The 17,670-nt window shown below is 41.2% G+C and overlaps 1 protein-coding gene across 2 annotated transcripts in view; it reads left to right on the top strand.

The window, feature by feature from the left end:
• Window positions 1–17,670, top strand: part of PRDM5 (PR/SET domain 5) — a 2,968,604-nt gene that overhangs the window by 1,935,357 nt on the left and 1,015,577 nt on the right. The gene's annotated exons all lie outside the window — the stretch shown is intronic.

The following is a 17,670-nucleotide window of genomic DNA, read 5'->3' on the forward strand; positions in this document are numbered from 1 at the left end:
GGCGATAGTTCCCAGGGTCTGTAGTTGCTCCCATTTTATGGAGAGGGATGACTGTAGCAGTGCGCCATTCGGTAGGGACAAAGCCTGAGGGTGAGCCTGTGACTGAACAGGGCACACAGATGTGGTGCCAGTTCACTTTGTAGTTGACGTAGAACACAGTCAGGGATATTATCAGGTTCCATGGAAGGTGTATTCTTGGCTTTGGACAATGCAGCTTTAACCTGTGTTGCAGTAATGCTGGGTGCCTGGCATTCTTCCAGTATTGTGATTGGTCCTTTGGGGGGGGGGGGGGGTAAGGTTGTCACTGAATCTGTTGGCCAGTATGTTGACAATATCTGTTGACTCGGTATAGGAGGTACCATTGTGCAGTAACTCAGAGCAAATCTGGGTATTGCCATGGAGGTTCTTGATGTACCTATAGAAGGCTTTGTGATTGTTTTTAGTGTCTGCCACAATTCTGCCTTCATAGCTGGCTTTAGAGGATTTGATGAGGGATCTCAACTTTTTGTTGAGGCTAATAAAGGAGTTTTTCTAGTCTTGGGGCTTCACATTTTTCTGCAACAGTTTTTTCCTTCAGTTGTAGCATTTATTAATGGCAGGGAGCAACCAAATTGCCTTCCATTTTTTTGGAGGCTAGCGTCTTGGTTCTGTTGGGTATGGCTAGTTCCATGCATTTATGTATATGTTCGTATAGTGCATTGGTTAATGATTCAGCAGTCATGCAGCTATTTTCCATTGGCATGGGTGCCGTAAAGTTAGCCACCTCTGTTTTTAGGAGTCCAAAGTTAGCTTTGGAGAAGTTGTTCAAGGTGGTTACCTTTGTGGGGGGTGTGGGTGAAATGTGGATTTCTATGGTGATTAGTTTATGGTCGGATCTGACCAGGGAGGGATTGACTATTGGTGTAGAGCAACGGTCGCCCATGTTAGTAATAACCAGGTCAAGGATGTTGCTTCCTCTAGTGAGGGTTAGGATGACCAAGTCCAGGGCATTGAAATTGATGAATTCCAGGAAGCGTTGGGCCAGTATATTGGTACTTGAGTAGTTTTCCCAGTTGATGGAGGGGTAGTTGAAGTCTCCTAGTAAGAGAGCGTTGGTTTGGACCTTGATAGATTCCAGGGTGCTCAAAACATGGAGTGAGAGTGTAGGGACATAGTTGGGGAACTATAGCAGGCTATGACCTGGATTGCCATCTTACCCAATGTTAGTTGTACCTGAAGTATTTCAGATGCGTTATGCTGGGCTACTAGTTTGAAGGTGTGCATATGCTTTATGAATATGGACACACCACCGCCTTTGGAGCTTCGGTCCATGTTTCTTGGCCGAAAGGTGTGGAATGAGTTATAGCCTAGTAGTGTAGGGGTGCTTTCTGCCGCTTTAAACTCCATTACAGCATAAATGTTGAAATTCTCCATTTTGAAGAGTGCTTCGAGTGCATCTTGAGATTTAAATTTCTAGCATTGAGCAGCATGACCCTCAGATTGGATTTATTTATAGCTGTTGCGGTGGTAATTTGTTCTTTGCAACACCACCTAAAAAAGGCACTATAGGGGTGGCAACAGCCTTATCCAGTACCCAGAAACCCAGGGGTGACAGATGCAGGCCATCTCTGACAAAGCATTGAGGTCTGTCAATCATGTCATCCCAAGCAGACAGATGCTGGATCCCCTTAGAATGACACCAGAAACTTAACCAATTGTTGAAGTCAATAATTTTTTGTTTGTACTGCGGTAACATTCTGGGTGATGGTAGGATACTGCTCAGGGCTAGTGTCATACCTGCTCCACCATGTCTCTTTTCATGTAGTCCAGGGAGGTGCATCTCAGGTCATTCACACCCACATGGACAATGACAGAGTCATACTTGTACTTATTGTGGAGTGACCTGAGTGCATATGTTATGTGTCGGATTCTGGCACCTGATAGACACATGACTGTTACCTTTTCCTTATTCAACCTAGTGAGTGGGACATCTGTGTGCTCACTGTTGAGTCACCTACAATTAGTGTATTGGGCAAGGTATTTAACCTTAGGGGATTAGGTTGAGGGGCACACTATGGAGGTGAGCTATGTGTCCTGTGGTTTGTGCTGTGTTGTGGTGGTCAAATGCATTTCTGTCTTGGAGGTCTCTGCTGTGTGGGTAAATTTCTATTAAGAGCCTCCATGATGGTGGGTGTGTGGTTTGTGTTTTTATGAGAGAGCTGAGATAGTGGGTGTTCTGGAAGGCTGTGTGTTCCATGTGGTGTGGTGCAGGTGTTGACCTTCTCCTCTTGACCAGCTAGTGTGGTCTTAGCTGGAGCGTGCAAAACTTCCGATTTGGAGATATAAGTGCATCACTCACAAGTCTGAGTGTTGGGAGGTAAGAGGAAAGGGTTGTCTGTGTACATGAGGCAGTGGCTACACTGCCTCAGAATGCCCAAGTGCACCAGGTTTATAGGAGAAAGCACAGGGAACTGCCCTTTAATGATGCCAGGAGGGGTGGTCATAACTACTAAGTACTGGAACTATTTCCGTGAAGAACGACTAGTGCTGATGGCACTTAGGTATGCTACAATAATACCTACAGAATTCTGTTTAAGTGCAAAGCGATTAGGCTGTTTGAAGTGCAAAAGAGAAAGAACTAGCAAAATCTAAGGGGAAAAACTGAAGAGCAGACTTTCTGGCACCAGTAATAATTTAACTCAGCTCAGTGCTGCTGCACGGAGCTTAAACAAGAGCAAACCATGCCAACGTAGTCTTTTAAACCAGAAAGTTGAAAGGGATGGAAAAACTGCCCGAACAGCCAATAAACTACAATTTCTGAGCCATAAACCACTCCTTTTGTGGTAGATAGGCTGCCTACTGCTTACCACTCCCATTGATAAGCAAGAAGGCTTCCTTGCAACGCAGAAAGGCTTGGGGAGCTCAGAAGCTCTCAAACAGCCCTGCATACAGCAAATCTGTATCTGGACTAGACTAGTTACAGAAAAGCCAGGAAACAAGTGCAAACACGGGCTTTTAAACCAGAAAGTTGAAAGAGATGGAAAAACTGCCCAAACGGCCAATAAACTACAATTTCTGGGCCAGAAACCATTCCTCTTGTGGTAAAAACACTTTGCACATGATCTTTAATTTAAAGCAGTCAAACTATAGACCAACTATCTAAAATACAGCTCTGGAAAATACTACAGCTCAATAACAAAAACACTTAAACGTTATGAAATGATATGATGCTAAGTAGTTTATTAAAAATGAAAGTTGTATACTTACGATATCGATAGATCCATGTTGTCACTTTCCTTCCATTTCAATCTATAGTTATCGAATCTGACTTGGATTCAAGTCCAGCCATATCAACACGATTTGAGCTCCCCAAGTGCATCCTCTTTTAGCCATAATGCCTAACTTTGACTGAGTGACCTCAGACCAAGTTTTCCCCTCTCCAAAAACAGTTCCACTCCCTAATTCAGTAATCCTGACACCAGGGAACCCAAAAAGAAGGAGGGAAATAACTGCTGCACAACCCAGCCAACCAAAGGATCGAGAGAACATAATACAGGGGGCAGGTGGGCAAGGGACTGCGTTCAATTTAATACCTTAATTTATTGACTTATGCACTGTCTGTCCCCAACTTATGACATCATCAAAATCTGTTGCCAGATGACACAGTAGCAGGAACCAAATGGAAAGAAAAAAACATGGAGTTATCATTGTAATAAGTACATAACTTTCATATCCAATATTGTCTTTTCTGTTGGGGGTTCAACCTGTGGTACAGTGTCGCAAGTCATGTTATACCTTAGAGAAGCCCCAGAAGAGCATATTCCACAATACAGTGGAACCAAAAGAGGCCCTAGACCTCGACTAAATATTTAACTTGTAGTGAGACACAAACATATGAGGACCTACCCAATTAGCACCAGCAGAAGATCAAATGTCATTCATAGCTGCTCTGAACAGGAAGTCTGTAGAGATAGCTATGACTGTAGTAATATGACCCTTCAGTTTGCAAGGCAAATTCTCTCTTTTCATATTGTAAACAAAATAAACACAATACAATGACCACTTAGTTAGAATAGGCTTGGATATTGGCTTTCCCAACAGGGCTTTCGAGAAAGAAAGAAACAAACAACTGATTGGAAATTCTGAAAAACTTATTTCTGTCCAGATGAAATCTCAACTGCCTATGAGTGTTGAAAAAATGAAACAAATATTCTCCTTTATTAGAAGACTCAGGGAAGAACACCAGTAAGTGAATGACCTGATTTGAATTGTTCTCTATAGCCACCTTAAACAAAAAGCTAGGATCCATTCTGAGGGACACCCTGTTTTTATGAAAAAAATCAGGTATGGAGTTACCAACGATAAGGCCTGCAGTTGTGACACCTGTCTGGCTGAAGTAACAGCCACCAGGAACAGAGTCTTCCAACATAAAACAAAATTCAAGGAAACCATGGCTGATGGTTCAAAAGGAGGTCCAGCAAGCACCTGAAGCATAAAGGGCAGATTCCACAGAGGAAGTGGGTCCCAGACACGACGGCACAAGAAAAAGGGTCCCTTGAGGAAGGCCTTTGAAATCATTAAAACCACTACTGGAGTATTATCTCTACCAATATGAAAGTTAGAAATGTCTGACAATAACAATTTATTAGTGGAAAAACTAGATCCTGTATGAAATAAGTCAGCTAGAAAATCAAGGATCACCTCTATTGTGCTGAAAAGGAGTCTTGACTTTTAGAGTTAGCTCAGAGGATGAAATGTCTCCACTTGCTTTGTGAGTAGAAAGTTTCTAGAATGAGGACAAAATGTGAATTACTATGTCTGAATCCTTGGGAATTCTGGCCATCAAAGGAAGTGGAGGAGCCATCATGTCAGTGTTTACAGAGAACACTGTTCAGAGAGCAGCATAGGACCACACAGCAGCTGCCATATGTAGACATATACTAGATGACGAATATCACAGGTTGTATTTTATCCACTGCCAAGATCTTAGCCTCTACGAACCCATTGCAACCATACTATAAGGGCTATGTCTACTCATCTGGTTGTTGCTGTGTTGATCCTTGTAAGTAGCCACCATGTCTGGCCCCATCTGTTGATATCTGTTGTCCGGCCCCACTCCATTCACTCTCCCTTCACTCATGCTCATGCCACTCCCCTACCCTACTCCCATTTCCCACACCCCCCCACTACCCATAAACTTATTTCAACCGAACCACACTCATCACCAAAGATCCTCCAATTACCAGACTTAACACGTAACAAACCACACCCTACCCACTAAATATCTCCCTCCTTCCTATCCACTCTCTACTCACCTTCCTCCTCATTATCTCCTCCCACTCCTCCTCCTTGTAAAACATACCAGCCAATTTGTCTGTATTTAATCCCACCTTATCTCAGTCGCAGTCTTTCTCTTTACTTGAAACAACAACATAACCAACCAGGATCTCACCTCAGTGCCATGCCTAACCCCCAGAAAAGGCCTAAAGCAACCACCACCCCATTCTTTATAATGTTGCTCTTCCACACTTCTCTCAAAAGTCTTCTTTGCCTGGCCTCTATTTATATATCTTACCAACACCACCTATCTGCACTCCACCCCCCCCCATACAAACTCAGTTCCCTCACCAGTCTATTGCTAAAGTCATACGCTTTCATGTAGCACCAAATGCCTTTAACTCCACCAAAGTAGCATTTTTGACATATAGATATGCATATCAACATACACACCTCCTCCATAAATATACTAAATTTACAAGCACCCAAACCAAGTAATGCATGTATGATCAGACCTCATAATTAGCAGTGATATCCACCCAAATCCAGGCACCAAAATTAATCCACAAGAACCAAACACATCACCCCCTTCCAAATGCTCACATTACTACTTTCCCTACCTACAGAAAATCAGACCTTTTACTTCTAAACAGGAATCGCAGGAGCGTGGTGAGTAAAATACACACATTTCATGCATCTCTCTCACTCTACTCCCCTGATATAACTGTTTTAATTGAAACCTGGCTAAAGCCTGAGTAAGTGACAGTGAAATTCTAACCCAAACCTGCAAAATCCATAGACTGGATAGATTAAACAATTGTAGTGGTCGTATTGCTATTATTTACAAAAACACACTCAAACTTCAGCACATAGAACTAAACCCTCCTAAACTCAGTAACACTGAAATATTATTTACTAGATTTGAAATAAACTCCAATAAATCTGTAACTATTATAGCAGTTTGCATCCCTCCTGGAAACAACCCCACCACAACTGAGGACTTCCTCCACTAGTCATCCTTAATGTTCCCTTGGGAAACCATAGTAACGAATGACTTTAATACAGACTGACTAACCTGCACCTCAGATAATCCTACTAATCCACCCCATCTCCATTCTCATCAATAGAACCCTTACTGAAGGATACATCCCCAAACTTTGGAAAGTCTCCCACATTATTCCCCTTCATAAGGGGGGAGACTCCACTGAACTCTCTAACTATCGTCCCATAGCCCTACTCTCTCCTTTATCTAAGATTATGGAAAGATGTATCCACAAACAATTGCTAAACCACCTTCTCCATAAGAACCTGCTCTCCAACTCCCAACATGGCTTCAGACCTTCCCATAGCACTACTACTGCCCTACTTTCCTTCATGGACACCATCAACAAAAACTGTAACCTTAACATGCTTTCCTCTGCACTTTTCATTGACCTGTCCAAGGCTTTCGACATGGTAACTCACAATATACTCATAAACATTCTTAAATCTCTGTCACTTGACATACTAGCTATAAAATGGTTCCAGTCCTACCTAAATAACAGACATCAAGCTGTGCTCTGGAACACCATTCTTTCTACCCAACTCCCTGTCAATATTGGTGTCCCTCAAGGGTCTATACTGGGCCCTCTCTTGTTTTCTATATTCATCAATGACCTTCACCAAGTAGTTCCCCAAGCTACATGTATACAATACGCTGATGATTCTACTCTTATATGCTCAGCCACATCTGTATCTAAACTTCACTCCCTTACACAAGACTTATTTAACTCAGTAGAACTATGGTTTACAAAACACTGCCTTATACTAAACCCAAAAAAAACTAAACTTCTACTTTTTACACCTACCAATAAATCTCCCCCAATTGACTTCACTGTAACATCCAATAATGGCACTGTCATATCCCAAGATCTTACTACCAAACTGCTAGGTATCACCATAGACAACAACCTTAACTTTGACACTCATATCAACAACATTTTGAAAACTACTAACAAAAAAAAATGGCTCTCTTTATAGGATCAAACCCTTCCTCACTCCTGCAACCAGAATAACTATTGCCCACACCCATCTAATCTCTACCCTTCTCTATCCCTCACCCATCTTTACTAATCTGTTAAAAAATAACATTAAGAAACTAGAAAACTCCTACAATAATATAGCCAGATTTGCCACAGGTAACCCATTTAAAACACACCACTGCCTTAATCTAAAGTACCTAGGGTGGCTTGAATTACAGCAACAGCTGAAATTTAATCAACTGACCATTGCCCATAAAATACTTTGTCAACCTGCCAAAACACCCATCCTAACTAACCTTATTCACCCCTACAATAACCTGAAGTCCCTAAGATCTTCTCAAAAACTTCTTGTAAATATCAATAAATCAAACAATAGAGCTGGAGACTCTCTTCTCTAACACTGTTGGGAAAACCTGGAACCTACTTCCCTCTGAACTTTCCACTCTTCCCTCTATAACTCTGTTTAAAAATAAACTTAAGCTCTTCCTTAAAGCACATTGGATGTGCCCCTGTACTAAACCTGACTGAACAATGCTCTCGCCACTTGATTCAACCCCACCTTCACATCTGTGCAACAATCTCTTCTTAACAACTACCGTTCTACCTCTCCCACACAGTCTTACCTATTTGTGTACTCACTAAAAAGGGACATGCTTTACTACTTGATTTTTTAATCACCTTTAACTCCATTTTACTTTCCTTTTATTCCTCCTTTCCTATCTACAATTATATTATACAAGTTCTGCTATTAATCCTTTTGAACATCTAAGTCTTGTCAATATTTTGTATTTTTTTTTTATACTCTATATACCTATGACCACTTATATTGTCTTCGTAATGATGAATGTAATTGCATTTGATATATGTACTTCTGTAGATGTGTACTTTAGTGAATCTGTTTTGGAGCTTACCTCCCCGGGCCTCTACTGAAAATGGACATATATCCAGCTAGACTAGCCCGGTCAACAAATGTAAAATAAAATAAATAAAAATAAATAGTTACTACAATCCACAACTAAGTTGACAAAAAAACTAACAAACAATCACTACTAGATTGGATTCTAACCAATAAACCAAAACATCCTTACCAGTCAGATTGCCTCCCAGATAATATTAGTGACCACCTACCCACCTACCTGGTCAGATAATATCTACACTCCCCCAAGAATAATACATATAGACAAATACGCAACAGGAAAAATTTCTCACCTCAAACATTCTTATCAACCTTACAGCAATATGATTGAACCCTGCTAATATCTCTCCTACTGAATGCTGCCATATTGTACTTTAATAATACATTTCTAGACATACTAAACAACCATGCACCTCCTAGAACTGTTAGAATGAAGACAAACTATGCTACCTGGCTAACAAATGAAACCAAGCTATTACTTAAAACCAGAGATAAAGTTTGGGCACAACACCAGTCCAACAAAAAACAAACCATTCTAGAGTCTTACCAGCAACTAAGAAATAAAGCCAAAAACAGGTCAAAAACAACAACAATCCTACTACATTGCAACCCAATGCAAATATAAAAACAATTCCAAAAAATGTTGGGCCACTATAAATCAACTACTACAGCCAGGTCAGTCTTTGACCCCAACACCTACCACTACAAATACTGTAGACAGTATAGCCATTCTGTTTAATACTTCCTTCACAAACTCCATATTAACTCTATCTAAAATTAACAATGCACCTCTAACCATTCCCAAAGGTCTGACTTGAATATCCAGTGACTTCTCTTTCAAACCTGTATAAACCAACACCATAAAAAAATACTCAACAAACTTAAACCTACTTCTATCACTGCTGATAACCTGCCTCCTGAATATCTCAAGATAGCTGCCGACGCTATCGCTTATCGAGTCTCTGTTTTGATCAGTTGCTCCATAATTGAACAGTATGTTCCCAAAATCTGAAAAATATCCTACATCACACCACTTCATAAAGGGGGCACCTGTGCAAAATTTTCTAACTACAGGTCAATAGCAGTCTTATCTCCACTATCCAAAATCTTAAAAAAATGCATCTATTCCCAGTTCATGAACTATTTACTGTCATAAAACCTTCTAACCAATTCCCAACATGGCTTCTGGTGGGAAGTTGGTATAATGGTTGGGATGTCTGCCTTGCAGATACAAGGTGCAGGGTTTGATTCTCACATGTGGTTATTGGCTAGGCTTAAAATGGTCCACAAGGGCAGTTAGCTTAGTACTAACCTATGCACCATAGTACCACTATAGCTCTCCTAAGCATCACAAACACCATCAACCATTTCAGTCTCCTCCACATTCCTAGACATGTCCAAAGTATTTGATACAGTCTCCATTCAAAAAACCCTCAATGAACTCTCATCCCTTAAATTAAGCATTAGGGCCCTCAAACAATTCCATAATTACCTATCTGACTGACAACAAGCTGTAAAATGGCAATGTGATTTATTCCCTCTGATACCTGTTCCACTAGGAGTTCCACAAGGCTCTATCCTAGGTCCACTCCTATTTAGTATCTTCACCAGTAAACTCTACAGTACCACCCACTTAACTATAATCTCAATCTCTAAGCTCCAAGAAATAACCCAGTTTTCTTTCACAGTGGTAGAATTCTGGCTCTCTAACTCTCAGTTAATTCTTAATCACAGTAAAACTAAACTTGTGATTTTTTTTCAAATAATAAAACCTCAGACCTTCTGTCCCCTTTTCGAGTATATTCTAACAATACCAAGATAGAACCTGTACCATACACTAAGCAACTTGGAGTTACAATTGATAATAACTTGAGATTTGACAACACTTGTCTCTAACCATAAAAAAATCCATTTAAAACTTGGTTCTCTTTACAGAATTAAACATTACCTCACTAACTGCACAAGACAATCTATTGCCAGGGCTCACCTACTCTCTACTCTTTTTTTTATGACTCACCTATCTTCATCAACCTGAAGAAAACAGACCTAACAAAACTAGATGCCTGCTACAATAGGATTGCCAGATTTGCTGCCAATTCCCCATATAGATCCCATCACAGTACTGCCTTATGCCAGCTAAACTGGCTTGAGTTGTCTAATTACCTAACTCTAACCCAACTTAACAATGGCCCATGGCATAATATAGCAAACTGACAAGTATCCAGCACTCTGTAACCTACTTCAACCTCAGTCTAACAAAATACACCTGAGATCTTCTGACAAATTCCTTTTACAAGTCACAAAAGCAAATAGTTATGGAGATGCTCTGTACTCCAATCGAATTTCCAGGACTTGGAACTTGACTCCCTAGTACATCCTACCCACTGCCAGTCCCTCACAGTTCAAAATACTTCTCAAGTCCCACCTATTTAATTCTTGGCTGTGCTCTTGTCTAACTCTTGGCTGATTAGCATCCCTCCGGCTGTACTGATTTCTCTTGTATAAACTACCTCACCTGTAGATTTTTTTTGTCAACTTGATATAACTCCAGTTCCAGCTGTATTGATTTTTACTGCATAACTTGACTACCACTTCTGAAGTTTTTTTTTTTTTTTGTGTCTACTTGATATAACTCTAACTCATCTCACTTATAAATTCACCACAAGTCTCATCTTACATTTTTTTGCTTAGATATTCTGTCTAACCCTTTCAATTTCACTCTAATTTTCTCATTGCTCCGGAACTCCTTATGAATACCTTGGACAGGGTTTTGTATACTAGAAATAATAACATAGTCACATCTACCTAGGTAATGAATACCAAATGTATAACGCATGACGTATATTCTGTATCAACAACTGTTTTTATTTAATACTATGTTTAGTGTATAATTTGTGCTTCTATGTATTTGCTACTGCTGTACAAGTTTATAACCTATGTCTCACTTGTTATTGTATCTACTGGGGCTTTTCCCCCAGGCCTCCACTGAAAATCGGCCTGCACCCAGTCAGACTATCCCGATAAACAAACGGCAAATAAATAATTAAATAAAATAAATTTAAAAAATTTAATAAAGAAGCATCATGAGCTTGGGTCATGTTCCCGTTGGGGGGGGGGGGGGTCGTTGCCATAAGTGCCTATGTCTGCTAGACAGTGGCATCATGTGTGGAAGGTGCATAACCTGCAGTCCATGAGCAGCCATTGTAAGATCCACCACACTGCTTTGCAGATGTGCCATATTATCACATGCAGTAACACGTAGCAAGCCTAACAGACTTGTCAAAGTCAAACAGGACTTCTACAAGCCAGTACTGATGGTAGTTTGTCACAGGGGTGAATGTACTGAAGTCCAGCTAGGTCTAACATGGCAGGTCATACTTAAGATGGCCTACCAATGACATGAACTTGGCTATTCTGGTGACCACAAGTGGGTGCCATGGTATATGGCACAGACTATTTCTACTTTACGTCACAGCAGTGGACATGCTGGTTATGTGTCATTTACATGCCGTTTAAGATGCAGCAGCAGATACCACAACTGTCATCTGTAATTCCAGCAGTGCATCCCTTGCATTTTTGTGTTTCTGTCCACACTTCAGGGATTGTGCATCAATACATGAAGTCATGTGATCTGATTTTGTTTCGTTGGCATATGTTGCCAGAGTAGAGTCACGATCAATGCCACACTGATCCTCCTGCACCAGAGTAAGCTGTTACACTGCTATTTCATTAGCATCTCCCAGTGCCTCTGCTATGGCTATAACTAACCTATTTGCATCTCCTGACCAGCTCAGGAGTGCTAGCACATATCTGTGATGTTGAGTCATTGTTTTCTGCACCAAGATGGTCACATCAATTGACCATGGATGTATGCAAATTGATAGAGAAACATATACATCATCAAATATTGTTAGCGTACTGTGCACATTATACAGTGTGCACTTAAGTCAGAAAATATGACACGTACCATAGATTCATAGGAGGTTATTAGGCTAACGGCCCTAGAGCCCTTACAAGCCTAGCCATATTTATCCTGAGTTGCCCCAGTTGTCAGTAGTTAAATGAGCAAAATTCACAAATATATGAGTCTGTTATAATTAATACTGACTGCCTCTGTCCATGAGAATCATGGGAATCACCCCAGGAGTGAACTTATGGTCACCCATCCATCTGAGTTACATTTGAGGAGGGTCAGGGAGGAGCTTTGTTTCACGTAAAAGGGAAGTTTGTTGCATTTTTTTTTTCATTTAGCTTCAATCCATGGCTTTGACACCAATCATTTGTCTGTGTTAACCCTTTCTGCTATATTAACATCATTGGGGGATTCAGTGATTGCTCCCAATTTGTAGTCGTCATTGAACGTGGTCAGCCACACGCCATCAATGTTTACCTGGACTTTTGAGAAATAAATTCCAAACAGTAAAGGGCCATGCACAAAACCCTGTGGGACGTTACTGATTACTGGTCTTTTGCTAGAGGTGAAGTCACTCACTTTGACAGTATGTGTCCTGTCAGTGAGCCAATTGGCTACTCACCTGGTAATGCAGGGGGTAATTCCCAACTGGGAGAGGTTTTCTATAATACCTGAGTGGGGGGATTGTGTTGAATGCCTTGGCTAGGTCAAGCTAGGCGGTATGCACTGTCTTTCCCTCGTCCAGGGCTTTGGTGACTTTCTCAAAGAAGTCTAACCAGGTTTAACAGGCATGCTGTACCCTTAACGAATCTGAACTGGGTTGGGTCCAGAGTTTGGAGATTGCTTGTATCGTTATTGATAAGATCCATGATGATTCTTTCAGTTGTCTTGCAGATGAGGCTTATGGATCTGTAATTCCAAGGTTTAGTTGACGGTCCCCCTTTGTGCAGAGAGACTACTATTGCTGTCCTCCATTTTGCTGGAACATAGCCATTTCTCAGGCTGTGGTTAAACAGGGATCAAGTGGGTCTGCTAGGTCATGTTTTAAGTTGTTTAAAAGGCAACCTGGGATGTTGTCTGGTTGCATTGAAGCCATTTTTTAATGACTGGTGGGGACAGGAGGATGAAGGTTGGCTATTATTTCCAGTTGGGTATGGGTGGTGCCATCCTCAACCAGATCACTGCATAGCTGGGTATTCCCCTTTAGATTTCAGATGTAGTTAAAGAATGCCTTGTGATTATCCTTAGCTAGGAGGGCTATTTTTCTTTGTAATTAGCTTTGGAGGCTTGACAAGCTCTCTAATTTGTTTGTTTAGGCTAGATAGAGAGGGATTTCTTCCTCTGCTGTGCCAGTTCCCTGTTGTTTTTCCACAGTAGTTTCTTTCTGTTGTTGTATAGCCTGTTTATACTAGAAGTCCTCCAGGGTGACTTGTTTTTTCATTAAGATCTGTTTTTAATCCAGTCAGGTACAGCTAATTCATTATAACTGTTAAGTGGTTATACAGAGCATTGGTGTACACCTCTGCATAGGAGTCCCTGTTATCTGTGAGGGGGCTTTGAAACTTGTTGAAAAGGGCAGACTCAGCAAACAAACCAGCAAAAACACACAATCCACAGCACCATGGAGAATGAGACTTCCAACCAAAAGGTTTTTTTCAGTATCTGAAGTTTTTGGTGTACAAAAACGAAAGCGCTTATACTTTTAAGGATTAAAGCTGGTTTTACAAAAAAAACCTTTGGTTGGACGTCTCATTCTGCGTGGTGCTGTGGATTGTGTGTTTTTTGCGGGCTTTGAAATTTCTTATAAAATCGTTTTGTAGGAGGTCATTTGTCTTGGAAAAATTCTTAAGCATTTGTGAGCTTGATGAGGTATCTGGCCTTATAATTACATTGAAACAAACTGATTTATGGTCTGATCTTACCAGGGAGGGTATCACGTGGCAGGGGTTCAGTTCTCTCCCATGTTAGTAAGTACTACTGTATATCCAGGACATGTGAGCCTCTCGTTGGTGTGCTGACTAGCTGTTCCAGAGGATTTGCATTGACAAAGCCCAAGAACCTCTGACCCAGCATGTTTGTGGTCTTACATGTTTCCCAGTTGATGGTAGGATAATTAAAATCACCCATGAGTAAGGTGTTAGGCTGTATGGCAAGTGACTTCAGTAAGTCCAGGTATGTGTTATTCTTTTTCTGGGTCATGGAGGGGGACCTATATCTGGCTATGTTGTGGTAGGGGATTTTGCCTATGGTTAATTGAACATGGTGTAGCTCAAGAGAGTTGTACTGTTTGACCAGTCTTGAGGTGTACTTATCCTTAATGAAGATGGATAGGGTCTATATTATATCCTCGAATGCTTAAAAAAGTGAACGCTGATTGATCTAACTTATTTTCACGAAACTGCAAAATATCGAAGCAGCAGAAACTCTAATTTTTTCCTAAGGAAAGAATTTGGTTGTCCGTTTCTGTTGCTTCGGTATTTTCAGTGTTATGGTGGAACGTTACCGGTCGGATTCAGATAAGTGCGATTGTGTGGATGTGAGTGTTAGGGTGATTTAGGTGAGTTAGGGTTAGGGCACGGGTTAGGTGTGTGTGCGATTGAGTGGACATGAGGGTTAGGGCGGATTTAAGTGAGTTAGGGTTAGGTAAGTGGGTAGTTAGTGGTGTGTGCATAGTTTAGTGTAGGGTTAGGTATCAGATTTTAGGTGTATGTGTGTGGATTTCTGTTTGTTTGGTGTGCTTGTGTTTTGTGTATGTGTTTTGGATCAGCGATTTTTTTTCCCTGGGAAAAAAATTGCTGATCTGACAGTTCGAGATTGTAAGCTTTCGCTTAAATTAGGTCGATCAATCAGCGTTCGCTTTTTTAAGCGTTCGATGATATAATATAGACCTGATGGATACACCTCTTCCTTTGGTTCTTTCATACTCAGTTTGTGGCCTGAATGCATGGAAGGAGTTGTAGACCTGCATGGCCAGGATGCTTTCCGTGGCTTTGAACCATGTCTCGGTGACTGCACCGATGTTATCACCTTCCAAGGTGAGGAATGCTTCCAGAGAGTCCAGTTCCTTGTTTAAACTCCTAGCATTAAGCAGCAGTAGCTTGACTTTATCCAGAGAAGATTCTGTTACATTGGGAGGTTGGTTATTTTGCCACTAACTAAAAAAGGCACAATAGAGGTAACTAATGCCTTTGCTAGTATCTGAAATCCAAGTGGAGACAAGTGCAGACCATCTCTGGCAAAGCAGTGTGACTTGTTGACCCTGTCTTCCCAGGCTGACAGATATTAAATCCCATTGGACTGACACCAGAAGCTAAGCCAGTCATTAAAGTCAATCATTTTTTATTTGTCTTGTGGTATCATCCTTGGAGAAGGTAGAATGCTGCTTAAGGCTAGGCTTATACCTGCCTGTGACACACAATCTGAGAGCTCAGTCATATCACTCATCATCTAGTCCAGAGGGGTATATCTCAAGGTATTCAACCCCACATGGACTATGACAAAGTCATAACAGTACTTGTGGTTGAGTGACCTGACAGGCAACTAACTGTAACCTGCTCCTTATCCAGCCTGGTGAGGGGAACATCTGTGTTGTGTCTCGCTATGGTCTCCTATGACCAGTAAGTTGTGTTTTGTGGTGTTATGTCTTATGGCCTTATTTGTTGAGACTCTGGTGTGTGTATTATTATGTGTTGTGTTTTTTTTTTTTGCATTATTGTGTGTGCAGGTGGTTTCTGAAGGCACCATTTTGGAGGCCACTGGTCTTTTGATAAATTAGTAATGAGTACCTCCACATATGTGGGTTTTTGTGTCATGTCCTTATTTAGTGTGTGAAGTGATGTGTGCGTGTGCTGACAACCTGTTTGCATTTGATGTGTCCATATGTGAAAGTCTTGCCTCCAGTTTCATGGTATAATTACATCTCTCACATAAAGTATTTATTTGTTTCAGTACTAAGTGGTTGTCAGTATACATAAGACAATTGCTATATTGCCTCAGGATACCCACATTCATCAGACTGGCCAGAGAGATTATGAGATACTGCCCATCCATGATAGCAGGTTCTTACTGTATGTTTTATTAGGGAAGGGAGTGCATTAATTTGTCAGGACTGTGCTGGTATCTCAGAGACGACAAGACGGACCTATACTTTGTGTAGGCTGTGGTTGACCAATAAGGCAGCACTGCTCAGTGAGCAGAAGTGTAGCTCCTAAAGCAGCAGAAAGCATTGGAAGGTTTTCACTGACAGCTTATCTTTAATGCTTTTGTGTCTATACAGAGCACTGCCAACCACCACTGTACAGAGAGCAGCACCTCACAAACTTGGTGCTTAAATATGAGCAAAGAGGACAAGTTTTAATCTAACTACCAGTAGGGGCAGTAACTGTACCACATTTTCCACATTCTGTGTTTTTTTTTTTTAAGATGGGGAGGGTTATTTGCCAACTGTTCACAGCTATCTGTTAGATTATGGAGAGGGTCTATGCCCACAGAGCTTTCAAGCCAAGGCCTCCAAAGATATACTTGATCTCCACCTGACATACAGAAGCATTACAGACTGACCCAAAACTCCATCTAGTCTGAGTACTGTCTAGGTCAGTCTCCAGCACCACTTTTTATGGTGATATTAAATATGTTATCTGTGTCTCTTCCTGTGATGCCCGTGCCCTGGCCCAGCAATCAAGCAGCCTCAATCCTCACCACTAACACCAGGGAGGTCGTCGCCTAAAAGAGGAAAGGATAACTAATACCCACAGTAAAGTACAATTTCCCTTAAGTGCACACAGAGATCACAGTCAGTCTGGGGCTGGTTGCTCCCTTGCTCACCAGGTCCCCAATAAGACTCCCCACTGGCACAGCTATAGGGTCCAGGTCTCAGCCTAGCTGGGCAAGCTAAAACCTCCAGTACCCTTTCTGTCCAATCAGTGCTTTGTGTCCCTGCCCAAGTAGCTGACATAACACATACACACTATGAGAAGAGGTTATACAACCACATAGACCCTCCTGGGAAAAGGCTGGTGCAGGTTCTCCAGCTGTGCCCATATTACCCAGACCATACGGTAGTAATTCCTGCCACCACCCAGCTAATAATTATCAGCTACTAAAAGGCCCTTAAAAGGGTGTTCAATTATTACTGTGCAATATTATAATCCAATGGTACTATGACTAAACAGTCAAGGCTTAATTTGGAGTGACTTAGACAGTTTGTTTTGTGTCTTTCGGCTTTTTCCGGTTAGGGGTCACCACAGCGGAACTTGGCAGTTGATTTTTACGTACCGGCTTGCCAGGCCTGACGCACAACCTTCAACGAAGGTACGCCCATTCACGCATGTCTCCACACAGAAGACGCTCTAGCTGAGGATCGAACCGGTGACTTAGACAGTAAAATCTGTAAATATGTAATGTACTTTAGAGGTTAAATTATCTCTACATAAACCAGCCACAGGTAAAGGTTTCAAAATATTTAATAATAAATAATTAAAACACAAGACAAAACTACTACAGTACAATGCTACTCAAGTTCAGAGATCACAAATAAACTTAAAACAATATTGTAGGAAATATCT

This window comes from Protopterus annectens, chromosome 6.part0 (genome assembly GCF_019279795.1).
Source record: "Protopterus annectens isolate FY-2018-M chromosome 6.part0, PAN1.0, whole genome shotgun sequence".
Classification (NCBI taxonomy): domain Eukaryota; kingdom Metazoa; phylum Chordata; order Ceratodontiformes; family Protopteridae; genus Protopterus; species Protopterus annectens.